Raw genomic sequence first — 22,843 nt, 5'->3', positions numbered from 1 at the left:
AATTGCCATAGTTTGTTTTCTATCCCTCAGATATAGATCGGACGGTCTATATTGCAGGATGGCAGGCACATCATCATCACCAACTCGGTTTTTTATAAAAGTAGATATATCCACAGTGCCTCTGATCGTTCCCCATTCCCCTTATTACATCTGTACTCCTTCTCCGACAGACATGGTTGATGTGTAGGTTGAGGACTCACCTTTCCCTTTCTGCCAGTCATCCACTCTCTCCTTTGAATTTCGATGGCTCCTGATTCATTGTATAATTGTACTTCTTTCCTCTTAGGTTGAACTGGCATGGTACATCAGAGATATCTCTTCATATTTAACATGCAGAAATGCTTGCCTTTTACTACATCCCTGAGCAGAAGCTCATATGTGGGCCCCTACTCATGCGTGAGCCATGAAGGAAGGAGGATTAGTTGTTGAACTACTGATCATATGGTCCCTCCTCTGATTTAAGATGTAAGTTGCCTCTGATCCCCATTTCGCGTTGTGACGGATTTGGTGATGAAGTTTCTTCTGATATTTTTGGTAGGTTTGTGGTTGTTTCAATCGATTAGGAATAAGTTTATCTCAATGAGGTATGTTTCAGGTTTCAACCCGTGGTTTGGGAAGAGACGTGCGATCGTATCCAACATTGGTGACCAGGTCGAGGGATCTATTCCTTTGTGCTATAGCCAGGAAATAAATTGATCTGTCTCTCGTGAAAAATTTCTCTGGTGAGATTTACTTTGACCTATTCTGTACCTGGATAGCTGGGTGATTTTGTGGCTGCTTGCTCCAGATGATTTTTCCCTACAGATCTTTAGGATTCATGGGCATGTACCCTGACCAAAGCATGTAACACGGAGCGATCTGTTAATGCCGTTGGCATATCTTCTCCACTTGGTCATGTATGCTCCTGTATCTCAGACTTCAGTCATATTTTCACTGCCCATATTCGCATGTTCCTAAGTTGTTGTGAGCAGTTCTGCATACAGTGTGATCTCGAAACACATAAGTGCGTCTTAATTTATAAGCTATTTGTATTTGTTCCATGCTATTATTTGTATTTGTTCCATGCTAAAAATTATACCCTCCTCATGTGCAATATTTGGAGATGACAACACTGATGCATACTCTTTGCATGTACATGATTTAGTCTTCAGTGCCACTTTCTTTTGTCCTGCCCATATAGTTCCCACTTCAAGCCTTGAATTCTTGATGCCTTTAGCTTTGTAAGGTATTTTTGTCAAATAGAAGAGAGTAACCAACGATTTCCTATGTGTTTTTTTATTAAATAACAAGGGTACTACCCATGCTCTCTCTCGCGACCGCGACTCCACCCCACCAACCACATCTCGCCGCCGATCTACTCGCGATGGCGAGCCTCCCCGCCCCACACCACACCCCCATGCCACAAGTCACCAGATCCACCTGCTCGCCGCCCTGACCGGGCTCGACGGTGCCGTACATGCCTCTCCCCTTCGTGTACCAGGCTTTCCCGGAGATGCTGCGCCCGCTCGGGTCGGTGTTGCCGGAGACGCTGCGGGCGACAAGGGTGCGGAGGTGGACGGAGCGATCCCTGCAGATCCACGACAACGCATCCTCCTATCTTCTCTCTGTGCGGGAGTGGAGGACGCTGTATCAGAAGGCAGAGGCGCAGCCAGATCCGGAGATGAAGGTGTGGGCGTCGTGGGGGATCGAGACATATGGCCACACCGCGGATCAGGAGCTTCTCAATCTAGCGAGGCGGATCTACTTCGAGGGCACCAGAGAGGAGATGAGGAGGATGCCGCATCCGACCGCCCCTTCGAAGGATTTCGTCAATTGGGCGTGGGCGGAGGCTAGGAGCATGGATCCACAAAGGCGGACGAGATGGGAATGCATCGAGGGGAAGCTGCCATCGGCGCCGCCATCGGATACAGAGGAGGTCGACCCCTGGCCGTATCTCTCCCCTGCTCCAGCCACAGACTGAAGCCTGGAACAATCTGCAACAGTGACATGCTTGGACCCGAGTGTCACGAGTGGGGGAAGCAATTTTGGCTGGATATGGCGATTGCAGGTTATCAGGATAAGGATTGTGGGTTGAGGAAGGCAGAGAGCATGGATAGTGAGCCCCTTGCATACTCTGCTTACCACTCCTGTCATGAGTGCGCGAGGAATGCCCTCAAATCCAGATTAGGAGTCAGATGAGATGTTGATCATGGAACTCGCCAGGAAACTGCAGCGGGAGTTGAGGCTGCCAGGAGGGACTCGGAGTCGATTTAGAAGCTAGTAACTCGCATTTTGGTTCATGCGGAAGAGGGAGAACTCTCCCTGATTGTGCCAAACCAATCCACCCAGCCATCGGAGGTGATAGCATGGGCGCTAGCAGCAAGATCGTCGAGAATCAGAAGCAGGAGAGTGTGCTAGGAGGCGTTCTATCGTGCCCAACCGCAGGAGAGCCTGGACCTGATGGAGAGCTTGACGATTTCCAGCCAAGGGGCAGAGTGAATGATTCTGATGAAACTGAAGCTATGCTGGTTATGGAGCTCACTGGAGGGTTCAGAGTGATTCAGAGAGGGAGAAGCGCCAAAAGCGCTCGCAAAAATTTGGGGAAAAGGCTACCAGATCACCAAGCTACTTTCCAGCTAGCCATGGTGACTGTCGGTGTCAAAACCGGCGGATCTCGGGTAGGGGGTCCTGAACTGTGCGTCTAAGGCTAATGGTAACAGGAGGCGGGGACACAATGTTTACCCAGGTTCGGGCCCTCTCTATGGAGGTAATACCCTACTTCCTGCTTGATTGATCTTGATGATATGAGTATTACAAGAGTTGATCTACCACGAGATCGTAAAGGCTAAACCCTAGAAGCTAGCCTATGATTCTGATTATTGTTGTCCTACGGACTAAATCCTCCGGTTTATATAGACACCGGAGGGGGCTAGGGTTACACAGAGTCGGTTACAGAGAAGGAAAATCTACATATCCGAATTGCCAAGCTTGCCTTCCACGCAAAGGAGAGTCCCACCCGGACACGGGACGAAGTCTTCAATCTTGTATCTTCATAGTCCAACAGTCCGGCGTAAGCGTATAGTCCGGCTGTCCGAGGACCCCTTAATCCAGGACTCCCTCAGTAGCCCCTGAACCAGGCTTCAATGACGATGAGTCCGGCGCGCAGATTGTCTTCGGCATTGCAAGGCGGGTTCCTTCTCCGAATACTCCAAAGAAGATCTTGAACACAAGGATCGTGTCCGGCTCTGCAAAACAAATTCCACATACCACCGTAGAGAGCACAATATTCCACAAATCTAATCTGCCGACAACTCTCCCATAGCGTGACATCATGCCGTGGCCCGATCATTATTCGAACCGTTTTCTCAACCTGCTACTGCACATCTTGCGAGGCGGTTTTATTGGCACGTCTTGTCGAAGCAGAGATCGTGTCCCCTTATCACGGGATTCTCATCAATACGGGTGTGGGTAACCCAACCGCGCCATTAACACGGCGCTTGGGGAATAAGCGAGTTTTCAGGGCAAGTGGGGAGGCGCATGATCCCTGCTGCCTTTATAAGGAGATAAGGATTCCCCCTTTTTCATCCACGCCTTCTTCTTCCTCTGCTCATCCATTCTCTCTCGCTCGAGCTCCAGCACCCAAGCATTTGCCTTCTCCGCAAAATCATTCCGAACATGTCCGGAGCGGGAGGCAAGTGGATGGCCTCTTCCGTCACGAAGGAGGACATCAAGAAGCTTTGGGAGGTCGGATACCTGTCCGCAAACATCACGCATCGGCTTTCGGCCGAAGGGCAGATCATCCCTACCCCAAAACCCCGGGAAAGGGTTGTATTCCTTTCTCACTTCGTCCGCGGGCTGGGATTCCCCCTCCACCCGTTCGTCCGTGGACTAATGTTCTACTATGGGCTGGACTTCCATGATCTGGCCCCCAACTTCATCCTCAACATCTCGGCGTTCATCGTCGTGTGCGGGGCCTTCCTCCGCATCACGCCCCACTTCGGCCTATGGCTGAAGACCTTCAACGTGAAGCCAAAGGTGGTGGGCGGCCAACAAGCGGAGTGCGGGGGCGCCATGGTGGGCAAGATGCCCAATGTCACCTGGCCCAAAGGCTCCTTTGTGGAGACTGTGAAGGGGTGGCAATCGGGGTAGTTCTACATCACCGAGCCGCGAGGCGCCAACTGGGCGGCGACCCCCGAATTTCGATCCGGCGTCCCCATGCGGCTCACCTCCTAGAAAGAGAAGGGCTTAGCCTGGGGCTCAACGGAAGAGCTGACCGGACTCCAGACCTGCGTCCAAAATATGATAAGCAAGAAAATCAAGCTTGTCAACGTGGTCCATGTTATGCTCCTCCGCCGGATCCTTCCGTGCCAGAGACGGGTTTGCAATTTGTGGGAGTTCGACCCGGTCGAACACGAGACACTGCGAGAGCTCTTCGGCACGACGCACGAAGACGTCTGGAAGGTGCTTTTCAAGGCCAACGAGGTACCACCACCCATAACCGAAGATCGTGGACTCAGCGCGGAACGCCCAGCCAATCCGGTAAGTTTTCATATTTTGCAAGATATGCCTTTTACCAGCACATCCGCGGGAGGTATCTAAGCCTCCATGCCGACTTACAGGCCTGGGTAGCGATAGTGGAGCAGATCGACTGTCCGGCTCCGCTACCTGAAGACCCAGAATCGCCTCTTCTAACGAAGATGCTGTTTCCGGCGCCCTACGAGGTGCCGGAGAAGAAGGCCAAGAAGGCGGCCGCGGGGACCAGAGAAGGTCTCCGGCGCAAGGTTGTATCGGACATGACATCCGAAGACACAGAGACGCGCTCCTCCACCGAAGACGAGGAGGAGAAAGAGGAAATCCACCCCCCACCGGGGGGAGAAAGAAGAGGAAGGCCGCCACGCACGGGGAGGCCGAGGTGTCCAAGAAGGGAAAAACCTTCCTTCCGGACCATTCCACCACAGCCACCTACAGCGGCGAGGAGTGGGAGCCCAGGGACAAGCCCCTGGCTAAGTCGTAAGTATCCGGACACAAATAGCATTTCCGGTATGTTTGTTTTATTGCTTCTTATCATGCCAGACGTGCACCTGCAGTCCGTCCAAATCCAGCATCGATATATCCTCCTCTTCGGAGGGGTCTCTGGGCCCGTCGGCGATGAACAGCGATTCACTCCCGACAACCCCCTCCCCCAGGCCCGCGGACGACACCGAGGTGTTGTCTCAAAGGATACCAGGGCAAGGGGAGACAGTTCCAGAGACGCCCCCAGGCGAAATCCCAGTCGCTGGGCACATGGGGGGAAGACCCCCATGGACTCCAATAATGGGGGTCGCAGCAAGTTTGGCCCCCAGCCGAATACAGCTCCGGAAACCCAAGTGGTTCCGAATTCAGGCAGGGAGCCTCTCTCTAAGGGGGGCGAGCCGCCTGTACCGATGACCTCTGTCCATCCAGAGGCACCGGACATCTTGCTGGAAGCGCTTCACGGCACTTCCATTGATGAAGAACACCGTAAGAGTACGGTGATTGAGAAGGTCCGGTCCGCCAAAAGCGGATTGACCGAAGCCTGCGCTAGCCTCCTAACAGGCTTTGAGGTAAGTAATAAAATTGTAAGAGAATATCACAGTATAGACAGTAGCCCCTGATGCTCTGTTTGGTATTCGGAAAGAAAAGCCGAACAGAGCATCAATTAATGTTCGCAGGAGTCTAACAGAAGATGTCTTATGTGAATAAGCAGGCGTCGCTGCTGGCCGCTGCCGCTCGTACTGCGGAGGTCTCTGGACTAAAGCAGGACCTAGAGCGGACCGAGGGAGAGCTCGGCCTCGTGAAGAGGCAGCTCGAGGAAAGTCAAGGTACGCAATACCCCATCTATATATTTATAAAGGATAAATGGTTTCTGCTGATAGAAGCGTCATGAACTTTGATAGGGGCCACGACCGAAGTGGCGGCCCTTAAGAAGGCGTTGGCCGAGGCCGAAGACAAAGCGGCCAAGGAACGCGCCGAGCATGAGAAGCAGGAGGCCCGGGTCAACGAGGTCCAGCACAAGCTCCAGGATTTCGTCCAGAAATACGAGTCCTTGGAGCGTGACTCTAAGACTCAAGAGTCCGAGCTTGCTAAGGCCCTCCAGAGTGCGCAAGACGCCAAAGCCGAAGCCCAGAAGGCCCTCCAGGAGATTCAGGCGGCCAAGAAGATTGCGGCGGGTAAGGCATTTTTTATGCAAAGCAAGCATGTGAAGGAGACTTTCCTTTTACTTACCCGAATTTGGAGTTCTCCAGGAGCGTTCGTGGATCTGCCGCGCAGCATATCAGATGCCGCGGAATTCTACCGAGCCGAAGAAGGAAGCTCAACGGAGAAGTTGTTCTGGTCCCAATACCTTGGGACAGAACATCCGATGCCCTTGAGCGACCAGCTGAAGCAACTGGTCAAGCTGCATAAGGCAGCCGAACTGGCCATGAAGGACCTCATAGTCCGGCTATGGCCTGCCGAGCCTATGCCCAGCAGCTACTTCGGTCTCGTGAAGCGGCTTGTGAGTGCATGCCCACGACTTGAAGTCATAAAGCGGTCGGTTTGCACTAAAGATGCGCGAATGGCCTTCGCCCGCGCAGAAGTGCACTGGGAGAAGATGGATGCCGAGAAGCTGATGACCGAGGGGCCACCGAAGGGCAAGGAGCACCGCCGGCCCGAAAATTATTATGACAGTGTCCTGAAAGGCTCCCGCCTTGTGGTGGAGCAATGTACTAAGGATGTAATCTTTGAATGAATGCACTCATTTCATCCTGTAATATGAAACAAGTTCATTTGCGCAATATAATGCTTGTTGATTTAAAATTTTACCTCCTGTGCGGCCATTTACAAAATCTGAGAGTTAGCCAGTCGTCGGCTTCTGCCCCCGTGTAACTAGTACAGGGGTGTTCGGGATAAATCTAAACACTCTTTATCCAAATTTTTGGTCCTTTAAGGAGGTGTTTAGCGCACGAACCAGGCAATCGGACTATACAGCTTTATCACACCCACTTAGCTATAGGAGTTTTATAATTTTAAATTTTGGCGTAGCCCCTGGTATTCGGAAGGCCGAACTTGGGCGCTATACACGCCTAAATCGGACAAAGACCGATTCCTCGCATGAAGCAGAAAAAATCTTTAAGGATTTGAAACCTCTTAACAGCGACCAGCTCTCGCCGCATCATGACAGTCAGTTTTTGGCTTTCTCTACTTCTCCCTTTACTACCCTAGCCGATATAGCGGAACGTAGGGTAGCGAGCACAGGAGCCGGACAACCCAACTATTGACCCAAGACATGATTCGGAGCTGATGCATATAATGTTATAAGTTCGGGGTGCCGCATTGTCGAAAGTGTTCAGACTTTCCTGCTGTGTTATGGGGTACACTGAAGCCCCTGGCGAATTGAACGTACCACAATGTACGAGTGCGAAAATAAATAATCAAGGAAAGAAAGAAATGAAGAAATAAGCTGACGCTGTAAATTATTTTCCATTGTTATTTGAGTGATACGTCGAGGCGTATATACAAGTAGTGCGATAAGCAAATAGGACTATTTGACATGTCCTAACCAAGAGCGAGCTGCGTGTGGGTATGTAAAACAGGTATAGCGATCGTTATCAGAGACCACCTGGGGATTCCCTTGTACGTCAAAGCTCCTTGCCTCCTTGGTGTTTCCGTCCCGTGATCGGTCCGATAATCAGGTTGTCGGAAGAGCCTCAAGAAGATAGGGACCTGAAAGAAAGAAAAGGGGTTTCATTCTTGTTAATGAAACCGGGGAGGGGCCTCCCTGTTCTTCTAAAAGAAATTAAATAACAAGGGAAAATGGTTATGCGATAAGAGAGATTTGTGTGAGGAGACTTAGTTTTTATATGGTGAACATTGCCACTGTAATTCTTTTGAGTTACATAACGTATGCAGACTATATCCTGACCTGTGCACAACTAAGACCTTGCTATTTCTTCTAGGCTTCGCAAGAGAAACTTGGAGTTAAAGGTATTTTGTATTGATGAATGCACTAGAAGTTAATCCTGATGGTCGGAGGTATGTTCTTATTCCTATATTGTTTTGCATTTATATGTTTATATGTCAATCTAATCCACTTTTCTGTTGACACGGTACAATTTATGTTCAAATATGGATCCGGTAAAACTGGAACGACCAAAATAACTCAAAAAATACTTAATTTTTGTCAAGCATACGGCATTTTTATTTTAGAATTTAGTTTCAAGAATGGAGAGATAATACTGTGCATTTTTTTTCTGGTTTCCAGGATAAGGGATAGCATGAGCCTGGCAATGACAAATTAATTTGTGAGCCTCCTTCCACCAAAATCTAGTGTTGTATCAAGCACCAACCATAAGGGCATGTATCAAGCAATAGCTCCTAATTTGTTCTTGGAAAGTTGACAAAACTCAGCTGACATTTTCAGTTGCTCCTATGCAAATAAAGCCTAAATTCGCATCTTTTGATGAGAGCAAGATTTTATATGAAATGTTAAGGTAAATTAAGCATTTCAATATCCACAAATTTGGTATCTCCCATAAATGATAGTTACAAGGATATCTATTACTATATGTAGGCAGTGACCTATTTCCAGAATATATTTTGGGTTGGAACAGAGGTTTTATTCTACATCATAACGATGTTAATCTGTTGGGAATCAGGAAGCAAAGCTATGCCTGCACTTGTATGGTTGATATCAAAATTATCAACCCCTACTTTTTCTGTTAAATAAGTCTGACACGTGTTTTACTGCCCTGCCTATAATGTGGTGTACTGATATGCTCACTTCACATTATGTCTATGCATGTAACCAAACCTATCACATATCATTATACCTTGATCTATTATTTTGGATGATACAAGCTATGTAAATTCTACTGCATCATACAGTGCTAACTTGTGTTTTCCAACAAACTTTGAAGTATAACATAAGCTATTAGATTGTTCTGCTGCATATGAAATATTGCCTACAGTACATTATAGTCTATATACTCTTACATCGAACCATCTGGCTGATGCTATTTGGTACTCATAGGGAAATAAATCTTAATGTCAGACAAATTATACCAATAGTACAAAATGAGTTCACAGTATTAGCTGAAACTTAATAAGTATATCAAATATTTCTGTTGCCTATTTTTTTTAGAAAAGGAGGATGACCCCCGGCCTCTGCATCTGGGAGATGCATACGGCCACTTTATTAATTATTTTCGAGGACCTTACAAAGTATTACAAACAATATACCTGAATCCACCATCTTGGCAACATATGCCGCTACTCTTATCCATATGATGAAGGGATGCTAGCTGGGCCACTACCCAAACCACTCACCTAAACCTAACATCAAAAGCCGGAAGCCCCAGCCGAGCCACATACCGGGTCTGGGGCACAATCCGGTCAGACGCACTCTTGTGTCGTCGCCGCCATCTTCCACAGGTCCGTCTTCAGATTATATTGAGTCTTCTACCTTGTGAAGGCCACTTCTGCCATCGACGTCACCATGACGCCAGACAGCTACCTCCTCCTGCGCGAGTCCATCTCCGCGCATCGGACGCCGAGCCTCTACAGCGCCATGCCGCCGATCTCCGCCGCCATCAATGAGTGAGATGAAGTAGCGCTCCACCACGGCAAGTACAAGGTGAGGAAGGGCGAGGTCGTCGTCGAAGACACGGCCGGAAGATAAGCACCGCAGTCACGAGACATGTCCGGAGCTGCGACGCGGTAGATCAGACGGGCCGCCACCAGGATCCAGACAAGCTCGCCATGCACGCCCAGCATCCCCATGCCCAAGTCGGCGCCTTCAAGAAGGTGACGACGCTGTGGCGCCGCCGTCGCTTAACCACCGGGGCTAGGGTTTTCACCCGGTCGCAGGGGAAGGGGGGAGGCAGGGGAGGTTTAGCCTCGGCGCCGCCACCAAGGAGGGAATGGCGTCCGGGACGCCATCGACGCCGTGACCGCCACCGGCGGCCAAGGGTTTCCCCCGGCCAAGCACCCTGCCGCCACCTCCGAACCAGCCACAACGTCAGCAGGCGCGTGCACGCCGGAGATCCAGGCCGGCCGGAGGTCATGCATCACGAGCGGACCAGATCGCCTCCGATCTGACGAGGGGAGCCCGGGGCCTCCCCGCGCCATGACCAGCGCCCACAGGGACCTCGCTGCCCGCGCAGCCGAGGGGATCCGGCCTACCTCACCGACGAGCACTCCCCGCCGCCGGAGGAGCGCCGTCCGCACCAGCGAGGCCGCCGCCTCAGATCAGCCGGCGCGGATATGACCAGAACAAGCTCCGCCGCGAAGAACGCCGCGCCGCCACCGGCCCGCGCGCTCCACCGGCCAGCAGGCCGCGCCGCCCCGCACCGACACCACTAGCGCGCGCCGGCCGCCGAGCTCCGCCGCCGCGCTCGAAGAAGCAGCCCCCCGCGGCCCCTGTTCCAGGCGAGGAAACGAGATCCCGCCGCCGGCACCGCGCGGGCTTTGCCCGGCGGCGGGAGGAGAGGAAGGAGGTGGGGGCTGGGTTCGGCGGCGGCTAGGGTTGGGCGCCCGGGTCGCCCGCGGGGGGCGACACGGGGCTGGAGGGCGACACGCTACTAACTACTCACCATCTCCATTTCTGTTGCCTATTAGTCCATATATTTATAAAATTCCTCTCTTTGATTACCAACAATATAATAGACGGGCACAGCAAGCTAGCAACGCGCGCCTTAATGGTCTAGTGTACATTAGAAATGAGGAATATAATGCTTCCGTTATAACGATGCAAATAAACAAGAAAAACTGAAAAACAAAAAATATGTAATATAATATGGAAGCGTGGCATGTTGAATGGTGATGACCATGGCAAGAACAACTGTAGGAAGCATGAAAAATACGAAATCTCAATATGACTCATCTTAAGTGGAAGCATAGAACATTGGACATGGAAACAAACTAAGACTGCGACCAAAATGGGGATGCATGTTTTGCGACCAGATTTCGGCGTGTGCATCGAGCAGTGGGGGCCGGTGCAGGTGGCCTGGGAGCAGGGTGCATGGGTGGCGCGGAGGATGGAGGGATCAGAGGTGGGGTACCCTTGAGCATATCTCCTGCTTCATTATTGTGGCTCCACTGAAAACATAAGAAATGTAGTATGTCAGGAAATCTGCAGATATGTGAATTGACGAAATAAACTGATATATGAAGATGTGTGGTAAAATTGTATGAAAATATGACAAATTGTACGAATCATGATGTTGAAATAAAATGTAGGAAGCATGAAAATATGTCAACTCAACATTACTTATCTTGGTTGGAAGCATAGAATAAAACATTGACAATGAAACAATATAAGCTTGCGGCAGTAGCAAATGTGAGGGTGCATCTTTTGTGTCGTTGACATGCAAATTTAAAGGATTTGTTGTTGATTCATGGGAGCACTTATCCAGCCAGACGGAGCGGTAGTATTGCAGTGTAGAAGCACGAAAACATGGCATGGGTACATAAGTAGTGTTATATAGTATAATTAGAAGGAAGGAAATTTGAAAATAAAACAAAACTAGTATTGTCACCACCAGGGGAGGCATCTTTGTACGATGCACATACCAATCTCACAGAAAATTGTGGATAATTTAGCGATCGGATAGGAATGTACGACGCAATTTCACGCCCACAAACATGGAATAAAAACCAAAGTGTTGACATAGAGAGATATCACACAAATCTCATAACACAATTATGCCAAAATTAACAAGCAATGCAGGAATTGAACCGTGCATCAAGAGAGATGACTCTAGCCCTAGGCCAGATGGGGATGGGGTGGGCGAGTCCTGTAGTAGTCCACTAGTGATGGCTTCATTCCCGAACATAGATGGCATTCCGACGAGGTGGACCGCAGTCCAGGGTTGCATGTGGAGCAGAGGTCCGATGAGGTGGACCGCAGTCCATGGTCATGGTGAAGATGAGCACGACCTTGAGTTTGTGAGATTGTCGGCTGCCAGGTTGTGCGGCCGTCGTTGCACAACCGCCGAGGGGTACGGCGTACCGGCCAGATGGAACGGAGGTTGTGCAGACACAGGGCAGGATACTGGCTGGGGGAGAGAGATGGCGCGGCGAGGGGAACGGCGAGCATAGCTCTGAGTAGGAACGGGGCAGGATAGACGGGGAATGGGGTCAACTTGGTTCGGGGCAATTATTTGGGACAAGGAGTGATTACGGGGCGCAGGAATTGGATTTCTTTCTCAACCGTGAGATTAGAGACGAATCGACGGCCAAAGACCGGTCTGACAAATACTAGCCACCAGATGTCTGTAGGGGAGCATTTCCCTTTATTCTGCCCACTTCATAAGAACGGACTGGCTAAATCACATCTAGATGAAATTTAGCTATGTTACATCTAAGTCCACAACCATTAGATCAATTTGCTGAGATTTGTGCAACTAACGTAATCGTTGTCCATCCTGCGCGCGTCAATGTGCTGCCCGTTCGTGCCGACTTGTTATCTCTTTCTCTGAGTGGAACGTGTTGGCCTGTTTTTCTGCGGGTGTACGCGAGTGCTCTTCCACTTTCGTGTCAAGGCCTCCTCGTGCTTCATCCGCAAGCTGCTGGATGATAATGGCGTCTGGCATGAAGATAATGAATCTATGCTTAATCTTATAGCTGAATATTTTTCGAATCTTTTTACTTCAGAGGTAGAAGTCCCTGATATAAATGTTCTGAATAAAGTAAAACACTGTTTTACTAATTATATGAATGAGTCTTTGTTAGCTCTTACACGAAGGAAGAAGTGAGGAAGGCTCTTTTTAGCATCGGCGATCTAAAGGCACCGGGCACAGACGGGCTGCATGCAGTGTTTTATAAAAAAAATTGGCCAATCCTGGGAGATGATTTGGTGAGTGAGGTACTTGAAGCAATCAATAAACGAGTTGTCCCTGAAGGATGGAACTCCACCACAATAGTTCTGATCCCTAAAGTTGATAATCCAGAGAAGGTGACCCAGTTTAGGCCTATCAGTCTATGCAACGTCGTTTACAAGGTCATATCCAAGATGTTGGCAGCAAGACTGAAAATTTTATTGACTGATATTATTAGCGAGACACAGAGTGCTTTTGTTCCTGGACGTATTATTACTGATAATGTCATTGTAGCCTATGAGTGTTTGCATACAATGAAGAAGAGGAAGAAAGGTAAATATGGGACGTGTGCGGTATACAATGAAGAAGAGTTGGAGATGGAGCAAAAATAAATATTTGGGATGATTGTTGGATACCGAATAGCTCTTCAAGGAAAATAGTGACAATTCGGGCGAATCAAGTGCTTACTAGAGTTCATGAATTAATATACCCAGTCTCGGGGGAATGGGATGAACTGCTTATTCATGAGAATTTCTGGCCTATTGCTGTGGACCGCATTCTTCAAATCCCAATCCATCATCAGGAGACGGAAGACTACATCACGTGGCACCTCACGAAGAGTGGCGTTTTTACGGTACGGTCGGCATATTGTAAACAGTGGGAAGTGTGTTATGCGGCAACCCCGGGTGCACTTCAGTCAGTTGGATCTTTCATCATATCCGGTGTGGAAAAGATTATGGAACCTCAAGCTATCAGGGAAGATCAAATTTTTTCTATGAAGGTGTTTCCACAATGCTATCCCATGTCTTTGTGTCCTTGCAAACCGCCATATTGGCAACAACTCTCAGTGTCCAGTATGTTCTTCAGGAAGCTCTTTGGAATAGCAAAGGAAGTAGCGGATGCAGCGCTAGTGGATCATGCTGATTCAACATTGATTGAATTTATGCTATGTGATCAAACCTCTCAGCGCATGTATATGGACCCAGTTAAACTTGTGACACCCGGATACTTAAGCTACAGTGAACCTCTGCTAATAATGACACGTCACCTCGGTTACGGTTGATAAACTCGCGTTAGTTCAAAACGATTAAAATTCAAATTTAAAATATTAACAAACAATAAAAGTTTTCAAAATGGTAAACTAAAATGTTCGGAGTGTGCCAGTAAATGCCTGGGTAATTATGGTGAAGGAATCGTGCTTTTATAAAAAGGCCTATATATTTAAAATGAATGAAAACAGGAAAGGAAATAAAATTAAAAACAAAAACAAAAACAAAAAAAACAAAGCTAAAAAAAAGAAGAGAAGCCCCCCCCCCGGGCCAACCGGCCCAGCAGGCCACCAGGCCGGCCCAGCAGGCCGCGCCCATATCCCCCACTGCTCCCGACACCCTAACCGGTCGCCCCACTTCTCCCCCCTCACTCCCTCGATCCACCTCTCCCCTCCTCTGCCCCCCGATTGGATCGGGGGGAATGGACTCGTCGCCGCCGCCGGGAGCGCTCCAGCGCTCACCGCCCGATCCCGCCGCCGCCCGAAGTCCCCGTCGCCAACCGCCCCAGCCTGAGGTCTTCGCCGACGTCGCCATCGCCTCGTGTGCCTCGGCCTCCTCCTCGCCCCGTGCCGAGGCCGTCGTTCCTGCGCCGCGCCCTCGACCCCGTCGCCTCGCCGTCCACTCCGTTGTCGACGTCGTCCCCGTCAACCTCCTCGAGCCGCTGCCAATCCCCTACACCGTACGGTGAGGCCAAACCCCGGCCTCTCCTCTTTCCCCTGTCCCCATGTGCACGCCGCGCCCTCGCGCGCCGTTAGCCGCGGCCGCGACGCCGGACCCGACCTCCTCCTCTCTGCGCTCCGGTCGCACCCATGCCTGTAAGGCGCCCCTACTGGCCGCGCCCACTCGCGCTCCGCCGCGACGCCCACGGCCGCGTCCACGCGTCGGACCGCGCCGACCCCGTCCGAGACCGTGCACCCCCGCCCTCCTTCTCCTTTCGCCGCCGGCCCCGCAGTCGTCGTCCCAGCTCGCTCCGGCCTACCGCCCCGTCGTGGCCACCGGCGCCCGGAGCACCAACCGGGTGCGCCCCCATGGCCAGCGCCCATTTGGGCTTCACCCGCTAACGCACCGCCCCGCTATGGCCTTTGTGCCACTGGACAACGGTGCCCACGCCTCTTAGAACAAAAAAAGAATTTTAAAAATATATATATATATATATATATAAATATTAATAATTAATTAAAGAATTAATTAACTTAAATAATTGTGTTTAATTAACCTAATCAATTAACTAAACTAATTAAACCTGTTAAGTTAGTCTAAGGCAATGACATGTGGACCCATTTCATTTAAAAGCCTGTTTAAAAATACATAAGTCAATGATATGTGGCCCCCCACCTAATCTGCTAAAATTAATTAAACTATTAATTTACACTATCTCTATGACTGCTGGGTCCCACCAGCCAGTTTGACCAGTCAATGTTGACCCAGTCAACTGCTGACTGGACTGTTGACCTTGACCCTGACCCCACCTGCCATACACAGGGGCTGGCTACTGCTATGTATAAATAGTATTTTCAGTTTATTTTTGAATTAAAGTAATTCTAGAAAATCTTTAAATCTTTAAAAGAATCATATAAAATAAACCGTAGCTCGGATGGAAAAACTTTGTACATGAAAGTTGCTCACAACAACGAGACGAATCCGGATGCGCAGCCCGTTCGTCTGCCACACATCCCTAGCATAGCAAACATGCAACTTTCCCCCTCCGGTTCATCTGTCTAAAAACGTCAAACACCGGGAATACTTTTCCGGATGTTTCCCACCCTTCACCGATATCACCTACCACCGCGTTAGGGCACACCTAGCACCGCTTGTCATGTCATGCATCGTTATGCATCTGTTTGCCTTATATTCATTGTTTCTTCCCCCTCTTCTCTCCGGTAGACAACGAGACCGCCGTCGCTGCTGCCCCGATCGACTACGGTGTTGACGACCCCTCCTTCTTGCCAGAGCAACCAGGCAAGCCCCCCCTTGATCACCAGATATCGCCTATTCCTTCTCTATACTGCTTGCATTAGAGTAGCGTAGCATGTTACTGCTTTCGGTTAATCCTATTCTGCTACATAGCATGTCATTGTTGCTACAGTTGTTACCCTTACCTGCAATCCTAAATTCTTAGTACAGGATGCTAGTATTCCATCAGTGGCCCTACACTCTTGTCCGTCTGCCATGCTATACTACTGGGCCGTGATCTCTTCGAGAGGTGATCACGGGCATATGTTATATACTTTATACTATTACATTACTTATGATACTGTTCGGAGATGGGGGCTGAAGGGGCAGGTGGATCCATCCTGGTAGAGGTGGGCCTGGGTTCCCGACGGCCCCCGACTGTTACTTTGTGGTGGAGCGACAGGGCAGGTTGAGACCACCTAGGCGAGAGGTGGGCCTGGCCCTGGTCGGCGTTCGGGATTACTTCATAATAACACACTTAACGAGATTTTGGTATTTGATCTGAGTCTTGCCAATGGCATATACGCACTAGCCAACTACGCGGGGACAGTTATGGGCACTCAACGTCGTGGTATCAGCCAAAGCCTTCTTGACGTCAGCGACTGAGCGGCGCGCGCCGGGTTGGACCGCGTAACACAACTTCCTTTGTAATGGAGGTTGCTAGGTCTGCTCACCGGCCGCGTACGCAACATGCAGGTGTGCAATGGGCGATGGGCCCAGACCCCTGCGCGCATAGGATTTAGACCGGCGTGCTGACCTCTCTGTTGTGCCTAGGTGGGGCTGCGACGTGTTGATCTTCCGAGGCCGGGCATGACCCAGGAAGGTGTGTTCGGCCAAAGGGGATCGAGCGTGTTGGGTTATGTGGTGCACCCCTATAGGGAAGTTTATCTATTCGAATAGCCGTGTCCCTCGGTAAAAGGACGACCCGGAGTTGTACCTTGACCTTATGACAACTAGAACCGGATACTTAATAAAACACACCCAGACAAGTTCCAGAGACAACCCGGTGATCGCTTTCCCACATGGCGACGAGGGGAGGATCGCCGGGTAGGATTATGCTATGCGATGCTATTTGGAGGACTTCAATCTACTCTCTTCTACATGCTGCAAGACGGAGGCTGCCAGAAGCGTAGTCTTCGATAGGACTAGCTATACCCCTCTTATTCTGGCATTCTGCAGTTCAGTCCACCGATATTGCCTCTTTACACATATACCCATGCATATGTAGTGTAGATCCTTGCTTGCGAGTACTTTGGATGACTACTCATGATTGCTTTGCTCCCTCTTTTCCCCCTTTTCCCTCTTCTTCCCGGATGCCGCAACTAGACGTTGGAGCCCAGGAGCCAGACGCCACCGTCGACGACGACTCCTACTACACTAGAGGTGCCTACTACTACGTGCAGGCCACTGACGATGAACAGGAGTAGTTTAGGAGGATCCCAGGCAGGAGGCCTGCGTCTCTTTCGATCTGTATCCCAGGTTGTGCTAGCCTTCTTAAGGCAAACTTATTTAACTTATGTCTGTACTCAGATATTGCTGCTTCCGCTGACTCGTTTATGTTCGAGCACTTGTATTCGAGCCCTCGAGGTCCCTGGCTTGTAATATGATGCTTGTATGACTTATTTTACTTTTAGAGTTGTGTTGTGATATCTTCCCGTGAGTCCCTGATCTTGATCGTACACATTTGCGTGCATGGTTAGTGTATGATTGAATCGGGGGCGTCACAAGTTGGTATCAGAGCCGACTGCCTGTAGGAATCCCCCTTCCACACTCCTTGGCCGAAGTTGAGTCTAGACATTGCAAAGCTTTTTACTAACTTGGTTGTGTGGCTTACGGGCCCACGTCGCCATTGGGTGGTATTAGGATCTTTTACTCCTCGACCTTTACTCTGGGACTCTGTTCTCTCCTCTATTCGGGTTAAATGGTTTTGCTAACTCTAACTCTAGGTTCTCGTAACTATTTCTCCCGGAGAGCCCTCATTCCGGAAGATCACCTGCTTCGTCAGAAGATTCTGAGGATATCCCTCGATATTTTCCCGAGACCCTTGTGCTCATCGCCTTTGCAATCCACTGTCACCGATATATCCCTATGGATATCTGTATGAACTTGTCATTCTCTTGATCATTCCTCGTTGAGGGAGTCCTGGATTAGGGGGTATCCGGATGGCCGGACTATATACATTGGCCGGACTGTTGGATCGTGAAGATACAAGACTCAAGACTTCGTCCCGTGTCCTGATGGGACTCTACTTTGCGTGGAAGACAAGCTTGGCGATCTGGATGTTAGATCTCCTTCTTTGTAACTGACTGTGTAACCCTAGCCTCCTTCGGTGTCTATATAAACCGGAGGGTTTAGTCCGTAGAAGAAGAATCATAATCATCATAGGCTAGCTTCTAGGGTTTAGCCTCTACGATCTCGTGGTAGATCAACTCTTGTAATACTCATATCATCAAGATCAATCAAGCAGGAAGTAGGGTTTTACCTCCATCGAGAGGGCCCGAACCTGGGTAAAACATCGTGTCCCCTGCCTCCTGTTACCATTAGCCTTAGACGCACAGATCGGGACCCCCTACCCGAGATCCACCGGTTCTGACACCGACATTGGTGCTTTCATTGAGAGTTCCTCTGTGTCGTCGCTGCCAGGCTCGATGGCTCCTTCAATCAACAACGCAGTCCAGGGTGAGACTTTTCTCCTCGGACAGATCTTCGTGTTCGGCGGCTTCGCACTGCGGGCCAATTCGCTTGGCCATCTGGAGCAGATCGACAGCTACGCCCCTGGCCATCAGGTCAGGTTCGGAAACTTGAACTACACGGACGATATCCGCGGAGACTTGATCTTCGATGGATTTGGGCCTACACCAGGAGCGCCGAAGAGTCATGACGAGCACGACTTAGACCTGCTGTCAAACAATACTCGGGATATCGCATGTGCAATAGCTCCGGACCTAAATCCGGGGCAGCTCGCGTCGTCCGAGGACGGGTGGATGGACCTCGCCGGAAGCCACACACTCATCGGCGGTAGAGCCGAACACAGACTCCACCCCCAAGGAAGTCTGTGTCACCGGACCCCCGGACTTGTGTCCGGCTATAGGCTCCGGACCGCGCACCCCCGAGCACGCCGAATCCGGTTGGGCTCCGGTGATGGAGTTCACCGCTGCGGATATCTTCCAGCACTCGCCCTTTGGCGACATGCTAGATTCATTAAAGTCTCTCTCTTTGTCAGGAGACTCTTGGCCGAACTATGTCCGGCTCGAGTGGGAAGCAGACGGCGAGGAAATTCGTTGCCCACCCACCACCCACTTCATTGCCACTGTCGATGATTTGACCGACGTGCTTGACTTCGACTCCGAGGACATCGACGGTGTGGACGGCGATGCAGGAGAAGAACAAGAACCACCGCCCACGGGGCGCTGGACAACCACCTACTCGTATGGTATATATATATATATATGTATGGTGGACACTCCCAAAGAAACCAATGGCGATGAGGCAATGGAGGATAACCCCTCAGGGAAGAAATCAAAGCATGGGCGTCATCGGCGCCGCTCCAAGCCCCTCCACAGCAATACCGGCACAAGAGACGAAAACAATCCAGATGGTGCCGAAGACGAATACAATCCCGATCAGCCTGCCTTCGAGCAGGCCGGACAGGAAGATGGGCAGATTAGCCCAGATGAACAGGCGACGAACGGATACTCGAATGAGGACAACCACATGCCTCCCTCCGAAGACGAGGTGAGCCTCGGCGACGATGAATTCGGCGTGCCTGAGGATCCCGTAGAGCAAGTTCGCTTCCAGCGACGGCTTATGGCCACTGCAAGAAGCCTGAAAAAGAAGCAGCAGTAGCTCCAAGCTGACCAAGATCTGCTCGCAGACAGATGGACTAAGGCCCTGGCAGCCGAGGAACACAGACTCGACCGCCCCACCAAAGGGTACCTAAAGCACAATTTGCTACGTCAACCTGAGAAGGAGGTCTGAAATCGCACACCCCGACGCCAATACATCATGGTCCGGGGCAACACGCAGGAAATGCGAGGCAGCATCCATAAACCTCGAAGCAACAGACATAAGCGTCACAAAAATAATGATGATGCCCAAGACAAGGCAATTGGCGCCGGATTCCGCGGCTTCCAGTCCGGTCAGCGGAAAGAGAACAACTCAGGCCCATCCGGCCCGGGCAACATATTTGACCAACCATGTCAAATTCATGGTACCCCTAGAAGGGCAGCCAATCATACCAACAGAGAATGCCGGATCTTCAAAACAAAACGACCGGTCGTGCGCTGGAAACAATGAAAAGAGGTCTCAAACAGCGAGGAGCCCAGAATACCAAACACTGTGAGGTAAAAGGAAAATCCTCCGCAAACCGGCAAAGGAACGAATGTGTACTCCTCGGGATGCCGACTCAACAAGTCACCCCACGGTACAAAATACGGCCGATCATCTCCGATCACATAGACCGTCCAGCCAATCTCAACCATGGCAATTCAATTGAACTTACCATCGACCCAACAGTTGGCGGGTTCCACCTCACAAGAGCCCCTATGGGCATAAACAGCAGCTCAAACTTCCTGCGCCAAAACACAGTTCATCAGATAGGTATTGATCGCTCGAGGATCAAACCCACTAAAAACATCTTCTCAAAGATGTCGTTCCGGGTGTAAAGGCCAAGTCTTACAGGCCCACCACCCTGGAGGTTGTCTTCGGATCACCAAACAAACACCATACCGAAGAGTAAGTCTTCGGCATTGTCCCCTTATACAGTAACTGCTATATACTACCGGGACGAACCGCGTTGGCTCGACTAAACGTGGTACCATATCATGCCAAACCCACGTGACATGGTCACAATTATGGGCAAGGCCGAACTCCACCCCGAGATTGGAAAATATACCGCCGCTAAGGTAGCGAGTTGTGCCCTTCTATCGAACTTCGGTTCAACGGCCAACCCCCCGGACGCCAACAGAGGAGTCCGAGCTACTTTACGGCACGGCAGCCCGGCTCGACCAGGCTCCGACCAAGCACTCTGGCATAAGCTGGGGAAGAGCCCAGCGGCTCAACCACCCTATGACACGCAACTGCCTCTAAGCATTTTTCTTCACAGGTCACTTCTGCGCAGAACAGGACTGGCGACATGGAATCAGCTCGGGCGCACAAGGCGGGAAAACACAAGTATCCCCCAAGGAGACAGTCCGGATACACTATGGATCCGCACACAGCTTCCTCCCGTCCGGCCACAACAGGTTCCGCCAGCATACCTCTTTTCATAACATAAACCGTACTCATACGCATAGACGTGTCACTCCACTACAACACATAGAACTAAATGGCACTTACCGGCCGTCGTTCCTCATTGGCGCTTTTTTTTCGTCATAACGGCACCCGCACAATAGTGTCATGCCCCATTATGCCAGGGGCTTCATTGTACTCATAATATGGCAAAAAAGTCCGGCCACCTTCTCGGTCGCTCGGCACCCCGAACTTATAGCACTATATGCATCAGCTCCGAATCATGTCTTGGGTCATTAGTTGGGTTTGCCCGGCTCCCATGTTTTGGTACCTTACGTTCCGCTCCATCGGCTAAGGTAGCGCTGGGAGAACTACTGCGATTGTGTCCCGGTTCTTCCGGACGAGCACCTCAGTAGAGAAAGCCGAAAACTGACTGTCATGATATGGCGAGAGCTGGTCAGCTGTTCGAGAGGTTGTAAAATCTTTAAGGATTTATTCCGCATAATGCCATAACAAATGCAGAGTGCGACGGATCGGTCTTCCGATCAGGCGCTGTTAGAGCCCCTCGTACGGTCTTCCGAACACCAGGGGCTGCGCCTACCATAATCGAATTCCTATGGCTAAGTGAGAGTGACAAAGCCCTATAGTCTGATTGCCTGGTTCGCTGTGATGAACACCTCCTTCAAGGACCCAAAAATGGGATAAAGAGTGTTCAGGTATATCCCGAACACCCCCGTACTTTCTACGTGGGGGCAGAAGCCGACGACTGGCCAACTCTCAGAATTTATATATACTAAACGGCCGCACAGGAAGAAAAAACTTTCATATAACAGGAAATAAATAATAACAGTGCCAGTATCCCGCATTACAAAGGACAACATGACTGCCTTCAGGGAAATATAGTGTCTTTGGTACACTGTTCCGCCACAAGGCGGGCTCCTTTCAGGACACCATCATAATACAATTCGGGCTTGCGATGCTCCTTACCCTCCGGTGGTCCCTCAGTCATCAGCTTTTCAGCATCAAGCTTCCCCCAGTGCACCTTCGCACGGGCAAATGCCATGCGTGCACCTTCTATACAGACCGACCGCTTAATGACTTCGAGCCGAGGGCAAGCACCAACAATCCGCTTCACGAGTCCGAAGTAACTGCTTGGAATTGGCTCAGCGGGCCACAGCCAGACAACTAAATCCTTCATGGCTAGTTCGGCCGCCTGGTGCAGTTCGATCAGCTGCTCCAGCTGATCGACAAAGGGCACCGGATAATTCGGCGCCAAATACTGCGACCAAAAATGCTTCTCCGCAGACTTCTTCTCTTCAGCCCGGTAGAATTGGGCAGCATCAGATATGCTGCGCGACACGTCCGCAAACGCTCCTGGAGAAACAAGAATTCAGTTTGTCGCTTAGAGTTTCTCCTATTACTATATAAAAATCGCTTTGAGTAAGAAGCCTTACCAGCCGCAATCCTCCTTGCCTCCTGAATGTCCTTCAGAGCACCTCGGGCTTCCTCCCGAGCATCATTTGCGGCTTGGATAGCTTGGGCGAGTTCGGATTCTTTCCCTGCTAGACTCTGCTCCAAGATCTCGCTTTTCGTCACGGCCTCCTGGAGCTCTCGTTCAGCTTCAATGACCCTGGCCTCGTGCTTCTCACGAAGAGCCTGCTCCGCGGCGGCCTTCTTGTTGGCTTCGGCCACAGCCTTCTTCAGTGCCTCAATTTTGGCATTTGCTCCTAGAGCACACAAATACAAATATTTTCATCAGGCACAACTACTCATTTGTGCTTAACTTATCAAAAGGTTTCGACATACCTTGCTTGTCCT

General features: G+C 50.5%; 2 long non-coding RNA genes across 2 annotated transcripts; one reads left to right on the top strand and one right to left on the bottom strand.

Moving 5' to 3' along the window:
• Positions 1-203: 203 nt before the first annotated feature.
• LOC123181030 (uncharacterized) lies at positions 204-8,862 on the top strand. The gene is made up of 6 exons (XR_006491452.1): positions 204-465; positions 596-722; positions 788-896; positions 7,935-8,010; positions 8,240-8,468; positions 8,549-8,862. It is a non-coding gene; the product is annotated as an uncharacterized lncRNA (long non-coding RNA).
• A 1,882-nt stretch (positions 8,863-10,744) lies between these two features.
• LOC123181029 (uncharacterized) lies at positions 10,745-12,370 on the bottom strand. Its single transcript, XR_006491451.1, has 2 exons — positions 11,714-12,370; positions 10,745-11,073 (listed from the first exon to the last, which is right to left on the bottom strand). It is a non-coding gene; the product is annotated as an uncharacterized lncRNA (long non-coding RNA).
• Positions 12,371-22,843: the final 10,473 nt, after the last annotated feature.

Source organism: Triticum aestivum, chromosome 1D (assembly GCF_018294505.1).
Source record: "Triticum aestivum cultivar Chinese Spring chromosome 1D, IWGSC CS RefSeq v2.1, whole genome shotgun sequence".
In the NCBI taxonomy this organism is placed as follows: domain Eukaryota; kingdom Viridiplantae; phylum Streptophyta; class Magnoliopsida; order Poales; family Poaceae; genus Triticum; species Triticum aestivum.
This window is presented reverse-complemented; position numbering and strand designations above follow the sequence as displayed.